Source organism: Sus scrofa, chromosome 4 (genome assembly GCF_000003025.6).
Source record: "Sus scrofa isolate TJ Tabasco breed Duroc chromosome 4, Sscrofa11.1, whole genome shotgun sequence".
Classification (NCBI taxonomy): Eukaryota; Metazoa; Chordata; class Mammalia; order Artiodactyla; family Suidae; genus Sus; species Sus scrofa.
The window spans coordinates 2,649,109-2,665,772 of record NC_010446.5 but is presented as its reverse complement, the minus strand read 5'-3'; the positions used below and the strand labels follow the sequence as shown (position 1 = coordinate 2,665,772).

Below are 16,664 nucleotides of genomic sequence, written 5' to 3'. Positions count from 1 at the left end.
GGAACCTTCATATGCCGCGGGTGTGGCCCTAGAAAAGGCAAAAAGACCAAAAAAAAAAAAAGTGCAATCTCATTATAACCAGCAGAAGGGGTGGAGAGGGAGACTGACAGGCTGGTGGGGCTGGGGCCTGACAGTTCAGTGGGGTGTCACAGGGGGTCACTGACGGACACTCACCCAGAAGCCACTGTGGGCCAGGCACGCTGAAGTGCAGGCAGCCCTACGTATCCTCAGGTTCAGCTGCAACCAACCTTGGACTGAAAATACTGGGGTGGGGGGTTTACTATAAGGGCCTTGAGGATACAAGGAGGGTCCTGGAGCCAGTCCCCCCATTTACCGAGGGGGAGCTGTACATTTAACAGAAGTCACATTAATGGGAGACTATGAAGTAGAACTTTAATTTCACTTGACCAGTTTTAAGGAGAAACTGTTCCAAACAGCTCTTTTCCACCAGCTCCTTTCTATTATTTCTGCTTTCAGGGAGCTGTGCAGTCGACTAAAAGCTTGATCATGGGCGGGGTGGGGGGGTAAAGCGGAGGAAATTCACATGAAAACAAACTTCTCACTGTTTGGAGATAATACCACACTTAATTCCATTTGTCCTTGACAAGCTCTCCTCTCTACCTTTGTAGCAACTCTCACACACTTGAAGACCCCTCACCACAAGTCATCTGCTTTCGTCTCTTGAACCGACTCCTTCCAGGACCTCAGCAGGAGAGGCTTCTTCAGTCATTAAGCAACTCCTGACTGCCCATCTGCTCTCACAGTATAAGGCAGCTGTGGGGGACCCACAGCCACGCAAAGGGTAATAGAGAATCCTTGTCCCTGAGCTGACAATATTCTATTTACCAACAGATGCATCGAATTCTGCACAAGGCACATCACCAATCCTGGTCCACTGCCTAGCTTTCACTTAGCCACCTTCTTGGGGAAAAAAGGAAAAGCCAAAAGGCCAAAACTAAAGTTATTAAAATTCGATACGAATTTAATGTCAGGCATAGAATCAATTCACACAATATTGCTTCATTAGTCACCCCAAGACTTGGCAATGACCCTGACTCTAGTGTAAGCGAGCCAAGTTTTCAGCAGCAAAACAAAACCACCAGGGAGCATGGGCCTGAAGCACTCACTTGTCCACACTCTCCTGCTATTTGTAAAAAGCCGCAAGTCCAGAGCCATACAAACTGCTCTTTCAACCTAAGGCTGTTCACTTAAAATCCACCCCAAGGTTCAAAAGAATTAAGTGGTCTCGGCATACAACATTCAAAAATCTCTAAACAAAAGGAGCTGTGAGGTCTTTGCAAGACTCCAAAAATCCTTAAAAACATATTTGAGAGTCCTGAGGTGAAGGTAAGCTTGTTAACAAATCTAAGTGGTCAAGGAAGAGGCCTCCACACACCTCTGTCATTTTATGACTGACTTTTGCCTGCTACAATGGGCATTTCTTTGAAAACACTCTAAGGTATTGCTGAGAGCTATGGTGTAGGTTGCAGATGAGGCTCAGATACCGAGTTGCTGAAGGCCCACAGCTGCAACTCCAATTCGACTCTTAACCTAGGAACTTCCATATGCAGCGGGCGCAGCCCTAAAAAGCAAAAAAACAAAAAAGGGAAAACAGGAGTTCCCGTCGTGGCACAGTGGTTAACGAATCCGACTAGGAACCATGAGGTTTCGGGTTCGATCCCTGGCCTCACTCAGTGGGTTGAAGATCCGGGGTTGCTGTGAACTGTAGTGTAGGCTCTGATTAGATCCCTAGCCTGGGAACCTCCATATGCCGTGGGAAGCAGCCCTAGAAAAGACCAAAAAAAAAAAAAAAAGAAAAGAAAGAAAACAAAAACACTCTAAACCAGAAGCTCCAGGACAGCAAGTTAAAGCTCATGACCCCACCCCAGAGTCGGATTCAGAGGTGGGCCTGAGTGACGGGGAGGCTGCCCAGCTGTGACCACTGAGAAGCACCGCCAACAACCTGGAGCGGACGAGCAGCTCAGCAAGACGGAGGGCAGGGTGCTGAGAAAGCACACACTGCTCCTCTTCACCAAAGGCTGGCTCCCCCCACCCGAGCGGGAGAGACACGGCACGTCAAGGGCGAGCCGGCATGCTGTCTAAGCGGCGCTGCAGCAACAGGAAGATGGGTTTTTAAAAATGGTTTCAGAGCATAACAACATCCTTGAACAGCATCCTATGAATCAGGCTGATTAGTGAAAAATGCATTAGAGCCTCTGGACCAGTAATCAAGGAGCTTTTATAAATCCCACTTGTTCTGTCACCTTGAGCATTTTTCCATGTCTTCAGAACTTAGAGTATGTCCTAACAAACACAAGATCAATTCCGACAGGATTGTTTTCTAGAAAGAAAGAACATTTCCAAGTTGTAAAGGGGCAGGGCAATGTTTTTCCTGGCCCAGGTGTGATGAGAGCAAAATCTAAAATAATGCCGATGGGAGTTCCCATCTGGCTCAGTGTAAACTAAGCTGACTAGTGTCCACGAGGATGTGGGTTTGATCCCAGGCCTCACTCAGTGGGTTAAGGATCCGGCACTGCTGAAAGCTGTGGTGTAGGTTGCAGACGTGGCTCGAATCTGGCATGGCTATGGTGTAGGCTGGCAGCTGCAGCTCCAATTCCACCCCTAGCCTAGGAACTTCCATATGCTGCACCTGCAACCCTAAAAAGAGAAAATAAAATAAAGCAGACAAAGGTGAAAACACAGATAATCCAATTCTCCCCTGGTATGAAGTCTTATGTGGTTTTTAAGTGAGGTCCTTTAACCAAGGCAAACATAACAGTAGACAGCTGACTGATGCAATAGCTCTTCTCCAGTAATTAATAAGCCTAGGTTCTTCTACTCAATAAATATTTACTGTGTCAGACACTGGGGATGCCAAAGTGTGTAAAACAAAGTTTCTGCACTAGTGGTGCTTAAATTCTCTGAGAAGACACACAAACCGCTAAAAATATACAATGTATACAATGTATAAAAGCGTTTAAGCTCTTCTTTCTGGCCTTAAGGACAAACTGGTGTGGTGTTTTGGTCACCAGCAGACATGACAAGCACCACAGTTCACAGCAGAATCCACGCCACCAGACAGCAGGGCTTTCAGTACAGAGGAGGCAGAAGGGAGGTGCCAGGCACAGAGAGCCCATAGACACAACTTTTTAGGTTCTTTTAAGCCTTGGTTTGGTTCACTGGCCCCAAATAAAGGAGCAGAGTATATGCCAACTCTTACAAGCAGAATGGAAAATTCTAAGTTGGTGAGAATAAGCACGTTCATCTCAGAAACATTTATAGAGCAGCAATGCGTCAGGGATTATAAATACTAGATTGCTACCAAGGGCTCACACCTGTGTGAGCAATGTGCAATTGGTTTTTCCCTTACGTATGCCCTGCTTCCCACAAAACTGTCTCCAAACAACATCAACCTCCCCAAAAAGTCACCAGTGGAAAAAGCTCTGTAAATGTGGAAGTTACTAAAACAGATCCTTCGACAAATAGGAAGCATCAATCACTATATCACGTATTATACTTTTTAATCTATCTAATTCTAAATTAATTCCAAATAATTAAACAACTGCAGTATATTCATTAAAATGTTTACCCATACTACGCTGGCCAGATAAGAACTTCATGACCTGCAAGTTTCAGATTCGACTAGAAAGCATAATTACATAAACTCTCCCAGACCTGAGCCTTACCCTAGCACACTAGTCGCCCCTACGACAGAAGACTGGATCACGATGTTACAGACCGCTGCTTTTCCGGCCAGGGAGGCCGCACACATGGTGTTTGGAACTTGCACTGGACAGTCCCTCAGGTCTGGCCACCAGGATCCCCAGGGTGTGCCACTCTAACTCAACACTTTGGGTGCCTTGCCTACAAAACGAGGGAATAAGCAGTACAACTCAAGGGTTGTCGTGAGGCATTGAGATAAAGCACGGGGGCACTCAGCTCAGATCTGCCACGTGGTGTTTAACAAACGCAACTTGCAAGACAGAGCCTCTCCCGTGTGTAATTCATCTGTAAAAAGGTAATAACACCTGCCAACAACACATGGTCCCCACACGGGGACCCAGTATCTTCTTCCCCATCACTGGATAATACTCAAATGCATGACTAGGCATTTTTTTCTTGATCTGAAAATGAGTTTACAGTAAACAGCAAGGTACATAAATAAGATTTTGGTACGATTACTGCATTAATTAAACACAAAGTTTGTGAGAAAACACCTTCACGTCCTTAAAGATGGTAAACATGGAGTTCCCACAGTGGCTCAGTGGTTAACGAATCTGACTAGGAACCATGAGGTTGCGGGTTCGATCCCTGGCCTTGCTCAGTGGGTTAAAGATCTGGCGTTGCCATGAGCTGTGGTGTAGGTTGCAGCCGCGGCTGGGATCCCGCGTTGCTGTGGCTCTGGTGTAGGCCGGTGGCTACAGCTCCAATTCGATCCCTAGCCTGGGAACCTCCATATGTCACGGGAGTGGCCCGAGAAATGGCAAAAAGACAAAAAAAAAAAAAAAAAATAGACGCTAAACTTTGTGGTGGTGCTACTAGTTGGAAGCAGAGGTTTCCAACTACTAAAAAGCGAGAATAGTACCACTCAGGGGAAAACATGTATTTCCTACTTTTTCTATAAACCATTTCATTAGTGTTTATGCAAATCAGACTATAATTAGCAGTTCTTACTAAAAATTCCATTTAAACTAAAAGTTGAACTATATACACGTACCTGAATTTGTTTCTATCACAGAGCCTAGTAAAAAAAAAAAATACAAATGTGATAGATAGGAACAGAGGGGGTTCCTCTGCTGATTTATAATCAGAAACACATTTGTACAGTTCTGAAGAGTAAGATTTGGCACAATTCCTAGAAATTAACACCAGAAACTGGGAGATATGAATTTCATTTCTCTTGCACTAGGTTGACTTTTGGAAGTCATGAAATGAGAAAGGAAAAAAACCTCACCAAAATGTCAGTAGCAAGAAAAAGCAATAAAGGACTCAAAAAATCCACTGCTAAACACTGTTTTACACAAGAGGGGAAAAAAAAACTTCTTCTTTTTTTTTCTTTTTAGGGCTGCACCCACAGCACATGGACGTTCCCAGGCTAGGGGTCAAATTGGAGCTACAGCCGCCAGCCTATGCCACAGCCGCAGCAACATGGGATTCAAGTCGACTCTGCGACCTACGAAACAGCTCAAGGCAACGTCGGATCCTTAACCCACTGAGCAAGGCCAGGGGTGGAACCAGCATCCACATGATCCTAGTTGGATTTGTTAACACCTGAGCCACGAAGGGAACTCCAAAAAGCCTAACTTCTACATGTAGCTGGCGAGCTAGAGAAACACAGGTACACCAGATGTGAGCTGGAAGTGCTCTCCATCCTTTTCCACTCCAAGGGTCCTCCCAAGGACTGTCAGGCAGCTTAACATCTGCAGGTGTACATGCATTCATAAACTCCGTGGAGTTCAAATAAAGTCATTTGCTTTGCCCAAAGTTTTTAAATTAACATTTTAAATAATTTATACAGACATTAGTAAAAATTTCCAAAGATCTCCACAGTAATTTTTTGCTATTTAAAGGGTTTTTAGTAAAGCAAAGAAACTATGTTCTTAAACTAAAGCTTTAAGACAACATAAAGTACTTCAGAAACTAAATTTCTCTGGTTTACTAGCTGAAAAAACAAATATGATAAAAAAAATATGATAAAAAAAACACACAACTTGTAATGTCTGAAATTTGAAACAAGACATTCTAGCTACAAATGTCTAAACTGAAAATGCTTAATTTTAAAAGTTAAAGATTTACTTTTTTTTTTTTTTTTTTTTTGTCTTTTTGCCTTTTCTTGCGGCGCTCCCGCGGCATATGGAGGTTCCCAGGCTAGGGGTCTAATTGGACCTGTAGCCACCAGCCTACACCACAGTCACAGCAACGTGGGATCCGAGCCGCGTCTGCGACCCACGCCACAGCTCACGACAACGCCAGATCCTTAACTCACTGAGCAAGACCAGGGATCAAACCCTCAACCTCATGGTTCCTAGTCAGATTCGTTCACCACTTCAACAAGACGGGAACTCCCCAAGATTTACATATTATATTAACAATTTAGGTGTTCTTTCGCTGTGGCTTAGTAGAAACTGACCCGACTAGCACCCAGGAGGATTCGGGTTCGATCCCCAACATCACTCAGGGGGTCGAGGACCCAGCACTGCTGTGAGCAGTGGTACAGGTCAAAATGTGGCTCAGATCTGGCGCTGCTATGGCTGTGGTGTAGTCCGGCCACTGTAGCTCCGGTTCGACCCCTAGCCTGGAAACTTCCATATGCTGCGCCTGCAGCCCTTAAAAAAAAAAAAAAAAAATTTAAACTGCATCTTTTGTTACCCTTAAGACAATTTTTAATTATTTTTCTCAAAATAAAGACACTTTAAAATACAGGGGGAAAAAAGATTGGCCATAAAACCTTCAGAGATAGGAACTAAGATCCTACCTCTCTAACTCAAAATAACACCCAAAGAAAAAACAGTAATTTTCTAAATTCCCTTTTACACTTTAATACACTGTAGACTATATATGTATATGTGGAACATAATGAATAATTTCTTCTAGGGAGCCAAACTATTTTTTTAACATGAGCTAGCTTCAACAATACAATTTTGTTATTAGACAACTTCTCCAACTTCCAAGTAAGAAAAGTTTTCTAGCTGAAGAACCCAGTTTTGAGAAATGGCACATCAAGTTTGTACCTTCCAACAATGGACAAGGAGTGTTACAGATACGATTTCTGCTGAGAATATTTTCATGAGCCTTACTGCCGCCTCCCGCTTTCCCCAGAAGACACTTGTGACTGCCACACTGGCGGAATTTCACTCCCGATCTAACGCTCCTCACTTTCAGCGACTGCAGCCTCAGAAGGTCTCCTGCAGGAGTCCCGGCATTCTTTCCCCACACCGTAAATACGAAGCTTGGGATTCAATGTCTTTATTTATCCAAGGACATGCTTCTTGATGCATCATCTCTGAACGATGTACAGGTTCTTCTATTCAGTCCTTTACTGAAGTCTTACGGAGGCTCCTTTAAAAGGGATCATGCTTTTTCAACACTATTTTCTGGTGTTCACTATTAAACTGCATTATTTGATAAAGACCTGAAAGAATTTTTTTTTCTTTTTTTTTGTTTTTTAGGGCCGCACCTGTGGCATATGGAGGTTGCCAGGCTGGGGTCAAATCAGAGCTGCAGCTGCTGGCCTACACCACAGCCACAGCAATGAAGGATCTGAGCCACGTCTGCGACCTACACCACAGCTCAGAGCAACACTGGATCCTTAACCCGCTGAGCGAGGCCAGGGATCAAACCCGCGCCCTCATGGATACCAGCTGGCCTTGTTACCGCTGAGCCACAACAGGAACTTCCTGAAAGAAATTCTTCAGAGGAGAATCTACCATATTTGATCTTGCTGTTTCCACAGCACTTAGTGCACAGAGTGTTCAGAAGAGGCTAATGGTAAACTCAACTAGTTCTCCCAAAGACAGCCAATGTATAAAATAACACACTCATAAAGATTCTGAGACACAGTATCTTTATGAGTTGAAAATTGAAACACATACTTCCTTTAAATGTGTCAAGTGTTTAAATATTACAAGGTTTAAAAAATTAACACAACAGTACAACTGGACCAAAATATTATTTACACTGTAGCTCAACAAAGTAAGTTGAATGCTAATTTATTATGAATCTTTAATCACCTCAACCACTTAGTTTTTTTTTCCCCACTTTTCAGAGGTTGTCAAAAATAGGACCACTAACCCGAGGGCTTGGCTGTGTCATTTCAAAGAGAAGACTATTTTCATTACCCGTTTTACAAATAAAATATGAAGGGTGAGGCTCTGGTATTTCATTTCAAACGGTAATGGCCCGTTTTTCCAACCACGAAAATATTCACATCCTAAGTAAGAACCCCAATGATGGTCATCTTAAGTACAGACCCCCAAACTCTTACATCGCCTTCGTCTTGACTGTATTTCAGCCATTTCCCATAATTACTACAATATTACTATTATTTTAGTCTCACTGCCAAAAACCCAGCTGCAGGCTAACTAAACAAGAATAAGACACTGTTGAAATGGCTCAAACAAACAAACAACTCCCCCCCCCAAAAAAAAACCCTTTACTTCGTGCATTAAGCTACAAAATCCTGCAATCAAATACAACCAAGCACCAAGCGGCACGCAGAGCTTCCACCTACTCGGCCGGCGCAGCAGAGCTGGGGGCTGGGGCGAGAACAGGAGGAAACTTGGGCAGCTCAGCGCAATGAATCAAGCCAGGTCTTCTGGGTCATCGCTGAGAAAGCCGCCGGGCGACAGAAACTTGAGCGCCGGCCGCGACTCACCGCCGGCGTCGGCGCCCCGCTCGCGGGTTCGAGGCCCGGCCCTGCCCGCCGCGGGCCGGGGAGTCCTCGCTCGGCGTCCGGCCGATCCCCCGCGTCCCCGCGGATCTCCCTCTTCCCCTCCTTCCTCTCTCTCCCCTTTGTTTTGGAGGCCTCGGCCCCTCCGGCAGAGGCCGGCCCGACTCCCCGAGCCCCCGGCCTCCCCCGCCCCCGGGCCTCCAGACCCTCCGAGCTCCCGAATCCCCGGCCTCCCGGCGGCCCGCGAGCCCCCGGCCTCCCCGAGCCCCCGGCCTCCTCGCACCCCCCAATCGCCCTGCCCCCGAGCCCCCGGCCTTCCCACGACACCGGCCTCGAGACCCTCGGACTCTCCGAGCCCCGAACCCCCCGGCCTCGCAGCGCTCCCGGCCTCCTCGCGACCCCATCTCCCCGCTTCCCCGCGTCCCGGGCTCCCCACGGCCCGGCCTCCAGGGGCCGCGGCGGGCGCGGGAGGGGCCGGTCTCCGCCGCCGCCGGGACTGGCCGGTCCGCCCCGCGCGGCCCTCCGCCCTCGGGCCGAGGCCCTGCCAGCCACCAGCTCCGGAGTCGGCCGCTCGCCCGCCCGCGCCCCGGCCCCGGCCCCGGCCGGACCCCGCACTCACTCGGACTGCGCTCGGCGCCCGAGGCGACCGCAGACGACGACCGGGCGGCGCCGCGGCTGACGGGCCGCGCTCCCTCCCACGCCTCACGCCGCGGGCGCACAGCGGTCCCGGCCCAGCGGCGGCGGCGGCGGCGGCGGCGGGCTCGCGCCCTCGGGTCCTGCTGCGTCGGCGGCGCGCGCCGCCGGCGCGCCGCCGGCCGCGTCCCCGACCCGAGCTTCCGCCTCCCGGGAGCACCGGGCATGCGTGCCGCGCCCCGCGCATGCCCAGCACGCCGCCGGCGCCGCTCCCGGGATCGCGCGGGGGACGCCAGGCCCCGGCCTCGAGCGTGTTGGGGCTGCGCGCGGGCGTGGCTGCGGCCCCGACTGGCGGCCCCGGGGAGGCCCTGGCCGGGGGCGGGGGGCGGCGCGGGCGGAGCCGGCGTCCCGGGCTTGCCTCTGGCCGCACTTCGGGGCGGCCGGGTTGGACGGACTGCGGGGAAGCCGCGTTACCCCTTGCCTTCCCCAGTCCCAGACGCGGCCCTCTGGAGGCCTCCCCGGTCGGGGCCCCGCTGCCTCAGGGTCGGAAGCACGGATGTCGGGCCGGGCCGTGACTTCGCCAGGCTTCACGCCCAACCTAATGCGTTAGGTGTCCCTTTCCAGGTAGGGAAACTGAGGCTCAAGGATTTGCGCAGTGGCATCATAGCTAGTGCTGGGCGATACCAAGACTCGATCTTGGAAGACGGTCTGAAAAGCGCTTTAGAGGCTTAGAAATAGGCGCATTATCTACCTGAGCGCCAGCGGGGCACCGATCTGGGGCCATTACCCCCCAAGGTGCTGGCCGCCAGGTGCTGAGGCTTGACGAGGAGGAGGAGGACCCGTAGGCAGAGGGCAGCTGAGCCGAGAGCCGGAGAAGCGCTGACAGCTTCCGACTGAGCATGGTGGGGGGACTGTGTAAAAAATACAGGTAGTCAGGGGCCCCTTAAGTCGTTTTCAGGTGCCTAACACTTATTCTTTAGGCAGCAGGGAGACTTTGGAGAGTTTTAAGCAGGAGGTGATATCTGATTTGTGTTCTTAAAAAAAAAAAGAAAGAAAGAAATCACGGTCAGACTTGTGGTAGGAAATGAAACCAGAAGCAGAACAACTTTCATTTTCATGGTGTCACTTTGATCTCCAAGTCAGAAGGGAATAGGCACACAGTTCTCTTTTTTTTTTTTTTTTGCGTTTTATGGCGGCACCCGTAGCATATGGCAGTTCCCAGGCTAGGGGTGGAATAGGTGAACTCGCTGAAGCTCAGAGAGATGCCCCTCCATTCCCTTCTCAAGAGGGAGCTGTAATTCAGCTGTAACAAAATCAGGTAAAATAAAATATTTTCGCTTAGCAGCAAGCGTTTTACCATGTTTAAATGTTTTAATGTTATTTCATGAAATGTATATGGTTACATTTTTTTAAGATTGTAGGGAATCGGGTCTCTCAGTGTCAGCCCCAGTACCTTTGCACTGGCTGTCTGCTCTACCTGGAACTCTTCCCCTCTGCTTGGACCTTCTTACTCCCACTTCCTGCAGGCTCAGATGTCCGTCCCCTCATTAGATGTCAACTGATCACTCTGTGGAATAGGAACCACCCACTACCCGGCTCTTTCGCAGGCAGGCACCAGTCCTCATCTGCTCTGTCGTTGTCAGAGCACCTACATCCAGCACTACCTTACACTGTGGCGTGTTTACTTCTGGACTGTCGGCTCCCTCCACTAGAATGTTAGATTCAGTCGAGCGGGGCCTTTGTTTTGTTCACTTCTGGATCCCTGGTACATAATAAAATACTTGATGAGTGAGTGAGGCTTTGGATATTGTAAAGTGAGGAATTCTTTTTTTTTTTTTTTTAATTGTCTTTTTGCCTTTTTTAGGGCCGCTCCTGCGGCATATGGACGTCCCCAGGCTAGGGGTCTCATCAGAGCTGTAGCCGCCGGCCTACACCACAGCCACAGCAACTCGGGATCCGAGCCACATCTTCGACCTACACTACAGCTCATGGCAATGCCAGATCCTTAACCCACTGAGCGAGGCCAGGGATTGAACCCTCAACCTCATGGTTCCTAGTCAGATTTGTGAACCGCTGAACCACGATGGGAACTCCAGGAATTCTTATTAAAAGTACAAGAAGGGAATGGGATCTGGAGAAAGGATCAAAGGGACAAAAGGGGTTATATTAAGGATATCTTTGAGGAAGTGGATGGTGCTTAGTGTGGTAGATTAAAAATGGGCACCAAAGAGTTCCCGTTGTAGCTCAGCAGTAATGAACCTGACTAGTATCCATGAGGACACAGGTTCAATCCCTGGCTTCTCTCAGTGGGTTAAGGATCCGGTGTTGCCAGTGAGCTATGGCGTAGGCCGCAGACAAGGCTCGGATCCTGCATTGCTGTGGTTGTGCATCTGCAGCTCCAATTCGACCCCTAGCCTGGGAACTTCCATATGCAATGGGTGTGGTCCTAAAAAGACAAAAAATAAATAAGTAAATAAAATAGGCATGAAGTCCTTGACACTCCCCCCAACAAGAGATGGAAACTACTCTTTTTTTTTTTTTTTTTTTTTTTTTTTTTTTGTCTTTTTAGGGCTGCACCTGTGGTATACGGAGGTTCCCAGGCTAGGGGTCAAATCAGAGCTGTAGCTGCCCACCTACACCACAGCTAGAGCCACGGGGGATCTGAGCCGCATCTGTGACCTACACCACCGCTCACAGCAACGCCGATCTTTAACCCACTGAGCGAGGCCAGGGATGGAACCTGGATCCTTATGGATCCTGGTCAGGTTTGTTAACTGCTGAGCTACGATGGGAACTCCTGGAATCTACTTTTTCACTCCTTCAATTTGGACAGATATGTAACTTGCTTTGACCAATAAAATGTGTCACAAGTGATGTATGACTTCTGAGCTGAAGCCTTAAGCCGTGCAGTTTTCTTTTCACCTCTTAAACAAGCCCTAGCTAGCCTAGTGAGTGGCCACTTAGGCACCCTGGCCAACAGGCCGCCAACCGCCAGGCACATGCGTGAGGCTGTGGTAGATCACCCAGCCCCAGTCAAGCCTTCCGCCAGCTGCGGCCACCTGCCACCCAGAGAGACCAGCAGGACTATCCCGCTGCACCCAGCCCAAACTGCCAAACCAGAGAGTTATGAGCAAATAAAATAAAAACTTGTGGTTTTTAAGCCTCTCATTTGGGGGTAGTTTTTTACACAGTCAGAGACAACTGATACTTTCACTTCCTGGGGTTTCCTGTGATTTGTTTGAACCTGATGCTCTTGAAGGGCAGCTTCAATTATTCTTTCACTTCATAAAGGAAGAAAGTGGAGGAAGGGCACGGGGAAGAAGGGATGCAAATGAGAAGGGCAAACAGAGCCACTAGGGAGGAGCATGTTGTGTAATGGCCCCTCCTCTTCCCTGGAGCACGCAGGGATGAGTGCAGCTATTCAGCAGCATCTGATGCCGGGCAGGCTGCCTTAACGTCTCGCCTATGAAATGGGGCTTATAGAGGATGCGGGCGCGGGGAGTGAAGCATCCTATAAAACACTCAGCAGAGTCCTTGCCCTCGTGATGCCCTCATTAAGTGTCCTCGGTTAGCTGCAGCACAATTCTGTGCAGATAACCAATCAGCTTGATCACGGGGCTATAGTCAAAAGGACCGCCTGGAGCACACTGTTACTGAGGGCTGGTTGTACGCGGGCTCCGGGGTCAGACCCTGGAGACACTGTCTTGAAACCTGCCATCATCATCCCTGCTTTACTGATGGCAAAACCATGGCTCAGGAGAAAAAATGAAGCCATGAGACAGAGAGTAGGGCTGAAATTCAAAACCACGATGTGTCCAGCTGCAAAGCCTGAACTCCTCTCCCCGCGAGCGTCTGCGCATTCAAAGAACCAAGCAATGGACACCGTTTGGTTTCTCCCTTCCTCACTGTGCCAGACAAGCCAAGTGCTGAAGGGAAGCTTCCTGAAGGGCTTCCTGTGGGTTGGCAAAGCAGCGGCTCCCACCTGGGAGCAGGTCCACCTTGAGAAGCAGTCCCTCCATGTCATCTGCAGAGGGCTCACCATGGGAAAGCAGAAACACATTATAGGCCAGGGGGTGAATGCACGGTAATGAGGCTGCAGAAGCTGATGACAGGGAGGCCTGGGTTCCTGCCCACATCGTGGCACTGACCAGCGTGCCAGCTGCCTAGAGAAGCTTCAGTGAGAGAATGGGACCCCTGTGGTCAGCAGAGAGTGCGTCCTGTTTAGAGAAGACCCCACAGCTGCAGGGGTCTGTTGGACCTGTTCCAGTTGTGACACTGATGAAAATCTTCATTTTTATTTCCCTCCTTTGATTTTCACCTTTCTGCCACTTTCTTGATCATTTCCATTGCTTTGATCAGCAGCAAATCCTCATGGAAGCGGTGTCTTCTTTGCAAATTGTGCAGGGTCACACAGCACAGGGGTCTGCTCCCGCTCCCCACTTGCAGCTTTTCTAAAATGTAAGAAAACTGCCATGTTGGAGACTTCTCATGTCTTTCATCTTCCTCAGCTTTTTTTTTTTCCCTTCGCTGAGCTCCAGTCTCATCTTTTCTATCCATCATGATGTTTTTTTTCTTTTCTTTTCTTTTTCAGGGCTACACCTGCAGCCTATGGAAGTTTCCAGGCTAGGGGTTGAATCAGAGTTGCAGCTGCCCGCTTACACCACAGGCACAGCCATGGCAAGGCCAGATCCAAGCGCTTCTGTCACCTACACCTCAGCTCATGGCAACACCGGATCCTTAACCCACTGATTGAAGCCTGGGACCAATCCTGCATCCTCATGGATACTAGTCGGGTTCGTTTCTGCTGAGCCACAACGGGAACTATCCATCATGATCTTAACTTTTACTAATTCTCAGTGACCTAGAGCAGTGCATCCCAAAATACCTGTAGTGAGAGAATGGTTTGTTTGTTTGTTTTGTCTTTTTGCCATTTCTTGGGCCACTCCTGTGGCATATGGACATTCCCAGGCTAGGGGTCGAATCGGAGCTGCAGCCGCCAGCCTACACCAGAGCCACAGCAACTCGGGATCCAAGCCAAGTCTGCAACCTACACCACAGCTCACGGCAACGCCAGATCCTTAAACCATGGAGCGAGGCCAGGGATCGAACCTACAACCCCAAGGTTCCTAGTCGGATTCGTTAACCACTGAGCCACGACGGGAACTCCGAGAATGGCTCTTTTATTCTTCCAGTCCTTTGTGAACAGATACTTTGGTAAAAGGCAACAAAAATAAATTATTAGAAAAATAAATTATTAGAAAAATAAATTAGAAGTAAATGAAATTTTAAAAAAGCAACAACATACAAAATGCAAGCCCCAACTTTTTTTTTTTTTCGATTCAAAGAACATGAAAAAACTGTCAATTTGAAAGTTTCTAAAACTTACTTCCTGCATGTCACCACTTGAACTGGTAACAGCTGTGGTCCCCCACACCACGCTGTCAGCAGCACTGGCGTGAAAGTTTAGAAAATAAAACATGGGGTTCCCATTGTGGTTCAGCAGGTTAAGAAACGGACTAATATCCATGAGGATGCGGGTTCAATCCCTCGCCTCGCCGAGCGGGTTAAGGATCTGGTGTGGCCACAAGCTGCAACATAGTTCACAGAGGCGGCTCAGATCCAGCATGGCTGGGGCTGGGGTGTAGACCAGCAGCTGCAGTTCCCATTCAGCCCCTAGCCTGAGAACTTCCGTGGGCCAAAGGTGCAGCACTAAAAAAAAAAAATTAAAGGAAAAAACAGCCCAGAGTCTATTCAGCTTGTCTTCATTTGTTTCATCTACTGTCCTTTTAGACATTAGAGCAGGACCAACATTGCATTTAGTCACCAAGTCTCCTGAGGCTTTTCTTGGTTGCAGACCTTGACAGCTTTTTTTTTTTTTTTTTTTTTTTTTTCTGTTTTTGAAGTTCCCAGGGATCAGATCTCAGCCGCAGTTGTGACCTATGCCACAGACACAGCAACGCTGGATCTCTTAACCCACCACGCTGGGCTGGGGATGGAACCTACATCCTGGCGCTGCAGAGATGCCGCCAAGCTCCTGGCGCCACAGCGGCAAGTCTGCTTCCTGACTAACAGGGTTGACTGTTTTGCAAGATGACCCTCTATTGGAATTCATGTGCTGGGGGAAAGACAGCAGAGCTGGAGAGGCATTGTCATCAAACGCGTGCTATAGGTGTGATTTGCAGCAGTCGACGTTGGCCTTGGTGGCCTGCCTGAGGTGTGCTTGTGGGGCTGCCCCGCTGAAAAGCCCCTCTCCCCACACTCCTTTCCAGACCCTGAGCTTTGGAAGGAAGCCACTCTGCGTAGCCCGCACCGGAGGACTGGAGACTCATACCCTCTTCCCTTGAGGGTGGACTGTGTCACAAATTATTTGGAATTTTTGTGTGGGGGAGACTTGTCTCTTCTCTCCCACTTGTCAATTTACTCAATCATTTATATCTGTGGACTTACGGATGTTTAACCTTCACCTGGGCTATAATCTATTACCACTTTATTTTGTTGCTCTTGGGACAATTGTTAACCTGCAAACCGTCTTCACCTCTGACACCACCCATTCAAATCCAGGCCTGTGTCTGGCATGAAGTCAGTGCAGGTGATGCACAGAAGTTTCCATGTGTGAGAGGAGCCAGGTAGGCAGCAGAGGAGGGGTCTCCGGGGGAAGAGATCGATGGGTCATCATTAAGCTTGAACCTGGAGATCCCATCATGGCTCAGAGGTAATGAACCCAACTCGTATCCATGAGGACTTGGGTTCAATCCATGGCCTCGCTCAGTGGGTTAAGGATCCGGCACTGCCATGAGCTGTGGTGTAGGTCGCAGATGTGGCTTGGATCCGGCTTTGCTGTGGCTGTGCTATAGGCTGGTAGCTCTAGCTTTGATTCGACCCCTACCCTGGGAACTTCCATGTGCCGTGGGTATGACCCTAAAAAGACACACACACAAAGTTTTGTACTCTTGTGACATATGGAGGTTCCTAGGCTAGGGGGTCAAGTTGGAGCTAGAGCTGCCGGTCTGCACCTACGCCACAGCTCATGGCAACATCGGATCCTTAGTCCACTGAGCGAGGCCAGGGATCAAATCTGCATCCTCATGGATGCGAGTCAGATTTGTTTCCACTGCCATGATGGGAACTCCGAAGCACCTCTCCATTCTATAACTCCTTGTTGCTTTCTCTACTCAGACTCTAATCATTGTGGCTCCAGTTTTGGTGCATCTGTTAGAAACTGTGCATTCGAATCCATGTTCTCTTATCATCAGTTTCAAGTGAGACATTATTATTATCATCCCATTTATGGATGAGAAAACTGAGGCACAGAGAGGCTAAAAGATTGCCCAAGGTCAAATCCTTTGCCCCCTGCCACAGAACCTCCTGTCTGGCTTGGTGTATACCTGCCTCTTTCTGACCTGAAACAAACCAGAAGTCAGCAATTATGTCACCATATGGATTGTCACTTTAAATTACAATTGGTCTTGATATCTGCCTCTTTTGCTTTTTCTGAAATGTCATTTATTCTTTGGCTTGAGCTATTTTCCTTTTCATTTTCTCCGGCTTTGTGCTGTTGCATTTAACTGCGACGAGAATAAAGGCCTTTTCTTTAAAGTTATCGAGCCAAAGTAAGTGGTAGTCGCTAGCCTTCGCCAGGTAA

At 48.7% G+C, this 16,664-nt stretch overlaps 1 protein-coding gene across 16 annotated transcripts in view; it reads right to left on the bottom strand.

The window, feature by feature from the left end:
- Positions 1-9,167, bottom strand: part of PTK2 (protein tyrosine kinase 2) — a 239,455-nt gene extending 230,288 nt beyond the window's left edge. For 4 of the 16 annotated variants that reach the window (XM_021088820.1, XM_021088841.1, XM_021088854.1 and 1 more), the window contains exon 1: positions 9,009-9,131. The gene's annotated coding sequence lies outside the window, so the exon portion shown is untranslated. Of the gene's footprint in view, positions 1-9,008 lie in introns of all 16 variants that reach the window. The other 12 variants (XM_021088840.1, XM_021088848.1, XM_021088827.1 and 9 more) reach the window with 9 other exon arrangements.